The sequence below is a fragment of the Suncus etruscus genome, chromosome X, assembly GCF_024139225.1.
Source record: "Suncus etruscus isolate mSunEtr1 chromosome X, mSunEtr1.pri.cur, whole genome shotgun sequence".
Classification (NCBI taxonomy): domain Eukaryota; kingdom Metazoa; phylum Chordata; class Mammalia; order Eulipotyphla; family Soricidae; genus Suncus; species Suncus etruscus.
In genome coordinates, this window is record NC_064868.1 from 46,863,746 (window position 1) to 46,873,953 (window position 10,208).

General features: G+C 40.1%; 1 non-coding gene across 1 annotated transcript; it reads right to left on the bottom strand.

Moving 5' to 3' along the window:
- Positions 1–917: 917 nt before the first annotated feature.
- Positions 918–1,073, bottom strand: LOC125999946 (U1 spliceosomal RNA). The gene has a single exon (XR_007492372.1). It is a non-coding gene; the product is annotated as a U1 spliceosomal RNA (small nuclear RNA).
- Positions 1,074–10,208: the final 9,135 nt, after the last annotated feature.

Sequence of the window (10,208 nt, forward strand, 5' to 3'; positions counted from 1 at the left end):
TTCCACTTTTTCAAACTCTCATCTCTGTGAGCAAGGTATTTCATTCATCAAATTTTAAGTTTATAAAAGTTATGCTAGAGATGCAGAGACTATATGGGAGTTAATGGAAGCCTTCAAATTCTCAATTTTATAAGCCATTGCAATAACTCTCCAAAATGCATATATGTAATAATCAAATTTTGGGGAGGGGATGTTTAAGCCACTTACAGCAGTACTTAGGAATTACTCCTGGTTATGTGCTCAGGCACTAATAACTCCTGGCATTGATCAGGGGACTAATACATTGGAGAGAACACAGAGGGTATATGAAAGGCATATTCCTGATGTGGTACATGATATCTTTGGCCCCCTCAAACTTAATTTCTAAAAAATTAACATAAAATAATTGGGGATATTTTTGCTACATTATATCCATATTGCTTTTTTACTAAATCATGTCTATGATTACGTGCTGGAGGTAGTAAATCCTATTTAAATAAGCTTGTAACATAGTTATTTTACTCTCTGCACAGACATTTTTAAATAATATATTTATTTAAGCACCATGATTGCAAACATGTTTATAGTTGAGTTTCACTTAAAGCAGGGGTCTCAAACTCAATTTACCTGGGGGCCACAGGAGGCAAAGTTGGGGTGAGGCAGGCCCGCATAAGGGATTTCACAAAAAAGTCCTCAAATGTCATTATTAACAGTTTTAATTATTTCTTCTGAACATGAATAGAACATTGAGTGAAGATCATGAACAGTTCTTCTAACATGGCATCTTTTGCCTATTCCTTGCTGCCAGAGACTTGACAGCGCTTCTTCTCACAAATCTGAACTACATTTGGCTTTAGAGAGGAAGCAGTTGAGACCCTCAGTATGGCTTGAAGATGATCATCATTAAGTCTAGACCCGTACTTTGACTTATTTTTTTTAGCGCGCATGCAGTCCCCCACTACCATAAATTACGCAGTCGAGTTTCCCACATGTGGGGAAATCGCAGGGGTCAGCACACCCGGAGTGCAATGGGCGAGCCTCACCCTGGGGAAACCACCTTCGTGATCATGGAATCGCCCCTACCAGGTCAGTATGTACTTTGACTTATTGAAGTTCAATGTGGAGAATAACTTTTCACACAAATATGTGCTCCCAAAAAGGCACATGGTGTGCTTGAACATTCGGGAAAGCTCAGGGAAGCTGGGGGGCAATTCTCTCACAAATTACCCATGCATGCCTTTTTTTCCACTAATCTCCCTGAACTTAGCTTTGAGATCAGCGTTGCATTGCAGGTCAATGAGCTCCATTTGAAGCACAGGAGGGGCATCTTGCACATCAAAGGAAAAGGGGTCCACAAAAATTTGGAAAGTGGCTCTGTGCTTTTTTTCTTTCTTTTTTTAAAAATAATTATCTTTATTTAAACACCATGATTACAAACATTATTATAGTTGTATGATTACAGTCATGTAAAGAACACCCCCTTCACCAGTGCAACATTCCCACCACCAATTTCCCAGATCTCCCTCCGCCCCACCTCCCCAAACCTGTACTCGAGACAGGCTTTCTACTTCCCTCATTCATTCACATTGTTATGATAGTTTTCAGTGTAGTCATCTCTCCAACTGCACTCATCACTCTATGTGATGAGCTTCATGTCATGAGCTGCACCTACCAGCCCTCATCTCTCTTGTCTCTGAGATACTGTTAAAAATGTCTTTCATTATTCTTAAAGCCCATAGATGAGTGAAACCATTCTGCATCTTTCTCTCTCCCTCTGACTTACTTCACTCAGCATAATAGATTCCATGTACATCCATGTATAGGAAAATTTCATTACTTCATCTCTCCTGATGGTGGCATAGTATTGTGTATATGTACCAGAGTTTCTTTAGCCACTCATCTGTTGAAGAGCATCTTGGTTGTTTCCAGAGTCTGGCTATTGTAAATAGCGCTGCAATGAATATAGGAGTAAGGAAGGGATTTTTGTATTGTATTTTTGTGTTCTTTGGGTATATTCCTAGGAGTGGTATATCTGATCGTATGGTAGCTCAATTTCCAGTTTGTGAAGGAATCTCCATATCGCTTTCCATAAAGGTTGTACTAGATGGCATTCCAACCAGCAGTGAAAAAGAGTTCCTTTCTCTCCACATCCCCGCCAGCACTGCTTGTTTTCCTTTTTTGTGATGTGTGCCAGTCTCAGTGGCGTGAGGTGGTATCTCATAGTAGTTTTGATTTGCATCTCCCTGATGATTAGTGATGTTGAGCATCTTTTCATGTGCCTTTTGGCCATTTGCCTTTCTTCTTTTTCAAAGTGTCTGTTCATTTCTTCTCCCCATTTTTGATGGGGTTAGTTGTTTTTTTTCTTGTATAGTTCTGTCAGTACCTTGTAAATTTTGGATATTAGCCCTTTATCTTATGAGTATTGGGTGAATAATTTCTCCCACTCAGTGGGTGGTCTTTGAATTCTGGGCACTAAATCCTTTGAGATGCAGAAGCTTCTCTGCTTAATATAGTCCCATCTATTTATCTATGCTTCCACTTGTTTGGAGAGTGCTGTCTCCTCCTTAAAGATGCCTTTAGTCTCAATGTCCTGGAGTGTTTCACCTACATGTTGTTCTATATACCTTATAGTTTCAGATCTGATATCAAGATCCTTAATCCATTTGGATTTACCTTTGTACATGGTGTTAGCTGTGGGTCTGAGTTCGCTTTTTTGCAAGTGGCTAACCAGTTGTGCCAACACCACTTGTTGAATAGGCTTTCCTTGCTCCATTTAGGATTTCTTGCTCCTTTATCAAAAACTAGGTGGTAATATGTCTGAGGAACCTTCTCTGAGTAATCAAGCCTATTCCACTGATCGGAGGGTCTGTCTTTATTCCAATTCCATGCTGTTTTCATAAATATTGCTTTGTAATACAGCTTAAAATTGGGGAAAGTAATGCCTCCCATATTGCTTTTCCCAAGGAGTGCTTTAGCTATTCGAGGTTGTTTATTGTTCCAGATGAATTTCAGAAGTATTTGATCCACTTCTTTGAAGAATGTCATGGGTATCTTCAGAGGAATCGCGTTAAATCTGTACAATGCTTTTGGAAGTATTGCCATTTTAATGATGTTGATCCTGCCAAACCATGAGCAAGGTATGTGTTTCCATTTCCGCGTGTCCTTTCTTATTTCTTGGAGCAGTGTTTTGTAGACTTCTTTGTATAGATCCTTCACATCTTTAGTCATGTTGACTCCAAGATATTTGAGTTTGTGTAGCACTAATGTGAATGGGATTGTTCTTTTAATGTCTATTTCTTCCCTATCATTATTAGTGTATAAAAAGGCCATTGATTTTTGTGTGTTAATTTTGTAGCCTGCCACTTTGCTATATGAATCTATTATTTCTAGAAGCTTTTTGGTAGAGTCTTTAGGGTTTTCTAAGTAGAGTATCATGTTATCTGCAAACAGTGAGAGCTTGACTTCTTCCTTTTCTATCTGGATTCCCTTGATATCTTTTTCTTGCCTAATCACTATAGCAAGTACTTCCAGTACTATGTTGAAAAGGAGTGGTGAGAGAGGACAGCCTTGTCTTGTACCAGAATTTAGAGCTAATGAAATTAATTTTTCTCCATTGAGGATAATATTTGCCACTGGCTTCTGGTAGATGGCTTTAAGTATATTGAGAAAGGTTCCTTTTATTCCTGAGAGTTTTCATCAAGAATGGGTGTTGAACCTTATCAAATGCTTTTTCTGTGTCTATTGATATGGCCATGTGATTTTTATTTTTCTTGTTGTTTATGTTGTGTATTATGTTGATAGATTTACAGATGTTAAACCAGCCTTGCATTCCTGGGATGAAACCTACTTGATCAAAGGAATGATCTTCTTGATGAGGCACTGGATCCTGTTCACCAGGATTTTGTTGAGGATCTTTGCATCTGTGTTCATCAGGGATATTGGTCTGTAATTTTCTTTTTTGGCAGCATCTCTATCAGGTTTTGGTATTAAGGTGATGTTGGCTTCATAAAAGCTATTTGGTAGTGTTCCTGTTTTTTCAATTTCATAAAAGAACCTGGCCAGGATTGGTAGTAGTTCCTCTTGAAAGGTTTGAAAGAATTCATTCGTGAATCCATCTGGGCCTGGGCTTTTGTTTTTGGGCAAATTTTTTATTACAGTTCTAATTTCCTCAATAGTAATGGGGGTGTTTAGATATGCTACATCTTCTTTATTCAACCATGGAAGGTTATATGAGTTCAAAAATTTATCCATTTCCTCCAGGTTCTCATATTTAGTGGCATAGAGTTTATTTTATGGAGGTATGTTTATGTGCCAGCACGTGGTCTATCCTGGAGAATAATCCATGTACATTGGAAAAGAATGTGTATCTTGGTTTCTGAGGATGGAATGTCCTATATATATCTACTAGGCCTCTTTCTTCCATTTCTCTTTTAAGGTCTAGTATATTTTTGTTGGGTTTCCATTTCGTTGACCTATCAAGTTTTGACAAGCCTGTGTTGAGGTCTCCCACAATTATTGTGTTATTATTGATATCCTTCTTCAGATTTGTCAACAATTCTATTAAATACTTTGCTGGTCCCTCATTGGGTGTGTATATGTTTAGAAGAGTGATTTCTTCCTTCTGTACAAATTCCTTTCTTAGTACATAATATCCATCTTTGTCCCTAACAACTTTTCTGAGTATAAAGTTTGTGTCATCTGATTAGTATGGCCACCCCCGCTTTTTTAAGGATGTTGTTTGCTTGAATGATTTTCCTCCAGCCTTTGATTTTGAGTCTATGTTTATTCTGACTATTCAGGTGTGTTTTTTGTAGACAGCAGAAGGTTGGCTTCAGTTTTTTGATCCATTTCGCCACTCTGTGTCTCTTAACGGGTGCATTTAGTCCATTGACTTTGAGAGAAATAATTGTCATGGGATTTATTGCCATCTTCGTGTAGAAGTTTAGTGTGTTTTTTGTTCTGTCTTGTCTTTAGAATAGATCTTTCAGTTTTTCCTTTAAGGCTGGTTTTGAGTCTGCAAAATTTTTGAGTTTTTGTTTATCTGTGAAGCCATGTATACATCCTTCAAACCTGAAAGTGAGTTTTGCTGGGTGCAGTATTCTTGGCGAAGCATTTATTTCATTGAGTTTTGCCACTATATCCCACCACTGCCTTCTGGCCTTGAGTGTTTCTGGTGACAGGTCTGCTGTAAATTTCAAGGATGCTCCCTGGAATGTAATTTTCCTTTTCAATCTTGCTGCTTGCAGTATACTATCTCTATCTGTGGGTTTCATCATTGTGACTAGGATGTGTCTTGGGGTGTTTCTCCTGGAGTCTTTTTTAGCTGGTACTCTTCAGGCATGCAGGAATTGGTCACATGTTTTCTTTAGCTCTGGTAGTTTCTCTGTGATGATGTTCTTGACCATTCCTGAAGATTTTCTTTTTGGGTCTCTGGGACTCCAATGATTCTAAAGTTGTTTCTGTTGAGCTTATCAAAGACTTCTATTTTCATCTGCTCATATTCTTTGAGTAACTTATCCATTGTTTGATCCTTTGATTTAAGGCTTTTTTCCAATCTCTTCTGTTGTGTAAAGTTGTTATGCATCTCGTCTTCCAGAGCACTAATTCTATCCTCATCTGCTTTTAACCTGTTGGAAAGCTCATCCATTATGTTCTTCAATTCATCTACTGAGTTTTTCAGACTTGTTATTTGACCTGATATTTCAGTTTGGAGTTTTCTGATTTCTATCTTCATATTCTCTTGATTTTTATTAGTGTTCTGATTTATACTTTCTTTGAGTTCTGTGAGCAACCTCCATATTTCTTCTCTAAACTCCATTTCTGAAAGACTGCTTAGGTGATTGGCCATTGTTGGGTCATCAGAGTTTCCATCTTCATTCTCTATGGCTGAAGTTGGTCTGTGTAGTTTCCCCACTGTCACACTTATGCTGTGGGTTTTTCTACGTGTTGTGGTGGTACTCACTGGCTAGGTGGAGTGCGGCTCCTCTGCTTCTACCCCTTATAGGTGGACTTAAGGGAGCCAGCAGAGTCAGCTTTATCCGCAACTTCGGCCTGGAAACACTCACCTCAGCCGAGGCAAGCTGTCAGGGGATGAATGCCAGAGAAGATCAAAGTTCCCAGGTTGAAGCAAGCCCGGGAAAGCCCAAAATATCTGCCGAGCTTAAGGGGCCCAGCAGAGTCTCTTATCCACAACTCCGGCCGAAATGACACACCTCAGCCGAGGCACGCCTTGAAGGGATTAATGCCAGAGAAGATCAAAGTTCCCAGGTTGAAGCAAGCCCAGGGAAGCCCAAAATGTCTGCTGAGCTTAAGGGGCCCAGCAGAGTCTCTTATCCACAACTCCGGCTGAAAAGACACACCTCAGCCGAGGCACGCCTTCAAGAGATTAATGCCAGAGAAGATCAAAGTTCCCAGATTGAAGCAAGCTGGGGGAGGCCTCAAAATGTCTGCCGAGCTTAAGGGGCCCAGCAGAGTCTCTTATCCACAACTCCGGCTGAAAAGAGACACCTCAGCCGAGGCACGCCTTCAAGGGATTAATGCCAGAGAAGGTCAAAGTTCCCAGGTTGAAGCAAGCCTGGGGAAGCCCCAAAATGTCTACCGAGCTTAAGGGGCCCAGCAGAGTCTCTTATCTACAACTCCAGCAGAAAAGACCAGCTCTGTGCTTTTTGAAGTCTGGAAATCTGTGATCAACTTCCTTCTCTAGCTTAAAAGTAGCATCAACATGGGGCTGGAGAGATAGCATGGAGGTAAGGCGTTTGCCTTTCATGCAGGAGGTCATTGGTTCGAATCCCAGCGTCCCATATGGTCCCCCGTGCCTGCCCGGAGCAATTTCTGAGCCTGGAGCCAGGAATTACCCCTGAGCACCCCCGGGTGTGACCCAAAAACCACCAAAAAAAAAAAGTAGCATCAACATATTTCTCACCACTGAATGGTATGCCTGCATCCACAAGTTCCTTGCATGCTGGGAAATGGCAAAGGTTTGTCTGAGAGAGCAGGGATTTCCATAACACAAGTTTTCTGGAGAATGCTCTCACGTTGTCATAGGCAGCACTGATAAGCTGCCCCGGGCCTTGTAACATCTTGTTTAATACATTCAGCTTATGTGTGATGTCAACAAGAAAAGCTAAGTTCGGGGCTGGCGAGGTGGCGCTAGAGGTAAGGTGTCTGCCTTGCAAGCGCTAACCTAGGAAGGATCGTGGTTTGATCCCCTGGTGTCCCATATGGTCCCCCCAAGCCAGGGGCAATTTCTGAGCGCTTAGTCAGGAGTAACCCCTGAGCATCAAATGGGTGTGGCCTGAAAAACCAAAAAAAAGGAAAAAAGAAAAAAAAAAGAAAAGCTAAGTCCATGAGCCACTTGTGATCACTCAACTCAGAAACAGCATTCCCATCCTTCTCCATGAAGGCTTTCACTTCTTCTCTCAACTCAAAAAATCTTTTCAGGACATTTCCCCTGCTGAGCCAATGTACCTTGGTGAAATAGAGCACATTTCCATATTCTGACTCCATTTCCTCTAAAAAAGCATGGAACCTCCTGTGCTTTAAGCCCCTGGATCTGATTTGGTTGATGCATTTCACAACAACAGATATCACATTGTCACACGGCAGGCATTTACTGCAAAGGGCCTGCTGATGGATAATGCAGTGAAAAGCAATGGCCTTCTCTATACCCTCCTCTTCAAGTATTTTTTGAACAAGTGCCACCAGTCCATTTTTCCTCCCTGTCATCGATGGCGCTCCATCGATTATTATTCCAACAAATCTCTTCCATGGCAAACCTACATTCTCAATGGCATCACACAGATGCTGAAATATCTCATTAGCGGTGGACTGGCCATGCATTGGAATTATTGTAAGCAGCTCCTCTGTTAATTCAAAATTGCGATCAACACCATGGACATAAATTGTGAGCTGTGCAGTGTCTGTTATATCTGTGCTCTCGTCAAGAGCAACTGAGTATGCATCAAAACATTTGGCTTTCTCACACAGTTGATGATAAATGTCACTTGACATGTCAGAATGCGCTCTGCCATCATGTTGGCAGAAAGGCTGATTTTGCTAAATTGACCTTTCTTTTCTGGACAGATAATATATAGCCTGTAACATGCATTTTTTAATAAACTCTCCTTCTGTGAATAGTTTCCCTGCCTTAGCAATCATCTCACTAACCATGTAACTAGCTTCGACTGACGCAACATTCTCTTTGGCTGCTTTCTTGAAGAAATCTTGTTGTCTCATTAGACATGCTTTAAGACTGGCAACCCGCTTGGCTCTCTCATTTCCTTGATATTTTGCACATTCCTCAGCATGTTTAGTTGAATAATGACGTTTCAAGATGTATTCCTTGTACAATGCAACTTTCTCTGAGCAAATAAGACATGTGGGGATGCCCCTGTACTCAACAAAGAAATACTGCGTCTCCCACTTTTTCTGAAATTGTCTGTGCTCATCATCAATCTTTCTCTTCACTGCAGGCTTTGATGAAGTCATGATGAAGGTATGACAAAATCTAATTCTGTAATAAACTTCTCTCCCTTAGGACTCCAATAATGCAAGGGACTGCAGGCAGGAGCAGCAGAAATGACGTCTGCACTAGGTGCAAAGTATTCGCGATTATTTGCTTACCGAATATTCACAATAAAAACCACACAAGTAAGAAAAAATTGCAAAAAATCGCATTAAACATTTGCATACCCCAAACGAAACTGCTCGGGGTATGCAAATGTTTAATGCGATTTTTTTCTTACTAATGCAATTTTCATTGTGATTTTTCGATAAGCAAATAATCGCGAATACTGTGATATTTGAAGTCCGGCCGTGGGCCACAAAATATTGTATGGAGGGCCGCAAACGGCCCTCGGGCTGCGAGTTTGAGGCCCCTGACTTAAAGAAAATAACACCCTTATTTTCCAGTACAACTTTCCTACCATCAATGCCTCCCATATCCCACATATTCTTCCTGTATTCAAGACAGCCATTCTACTTCTCTTACTAACTACCATTGCCATTATAGTTGCTAGCATAGTTATTTTTCTAACTGTAACCACCACACTTTGTGATAAACTTCATATCATGGCAGGTCCATTAAGCTCTCATCTCTATTTTCTCTGAGTGCTATTACAATAATGTCTTTTATTTTCTTAAATCCTATAGATGAGTGAGGCCATTCTGTGTCTATCTCTCTCCCTTTGACTTATTTCACTCAGCATAATAGATTCCATGTACATCCATGTATAGGAAACTTTCATGACTTCTTTTCTCCTGGCGGCTGCATAATATTCCATTGTGTTTATGTACCTCAGACTCTTTAGCCTTTCATCTATTGAAGGGCATCTTGGTTGTTTCCAGAGTCCGGCTATTGTAAATAGCACTGCAATGAATATAGGTATAAGGAAGGGATTTTTGAAATGTATTTTTGTGTTCCTAGAGTAAATAAATCCCTGGGAGTGGTATAGCTGTATTCTATGGGAGCTCAATTTCCAGTTTTTTTGAGGAAACTCCATTTTGTTTTCCATAAAGGCTGGGCTAGAGGCCATTCATATGAGCAGTGAATGAGAGCTCCTATCTCCCCACATTCCCACCAGCACTGATTGTTCTTGTTCTTTGTGATGTGTGACAGTCTCTCTCTGTGTGAATTAGATGGTATCTCATAGTTGTTTTGATTTGCATCTGCCTGATGATTAGTGAAGTGGAGCATTTTTATGTGCCTTTTGTCCATTTGTATTTCTTCTTTGAGGAAGTGTCTGTTCATTTCTTCTCCCCACTTTTTGATGGGGTTATAAGTTTTTTTCTTGTTAAGTACTGTCAGAAATTTCTATATATTTTATTTTAGCCCCTTATCTGATGGATATTGGGTAAATAGTTCCTCCAATTCTGTGGGTGGCCTTTGTATTCTAGTCACTAGCTCCTTTGAGGTACATACACTTCTCAGCTTACTATAGTTCCATTTGTTTATCCCTGCTTGTACTTGTTTGGACAAGTGATGTTTCCTTTCTGAAGATGCCTTTAATCTCAATGTCATGGTGTATTTTACTTACACATTCTTTCATATACTTTATGATTCTGGGTCTGATAACAAGGTCTTTAATCCATTTAAATAATACTCAATATTGTCAAAGCCATTTATCACAAATACATTGCAAGTATTATACTCAAAAGAGAAAAATTAAAGCTATTGCACTAAGTTCTGGAACAGGGAAATGTTGCACTCCCTCACAATTTCTATTTATTAT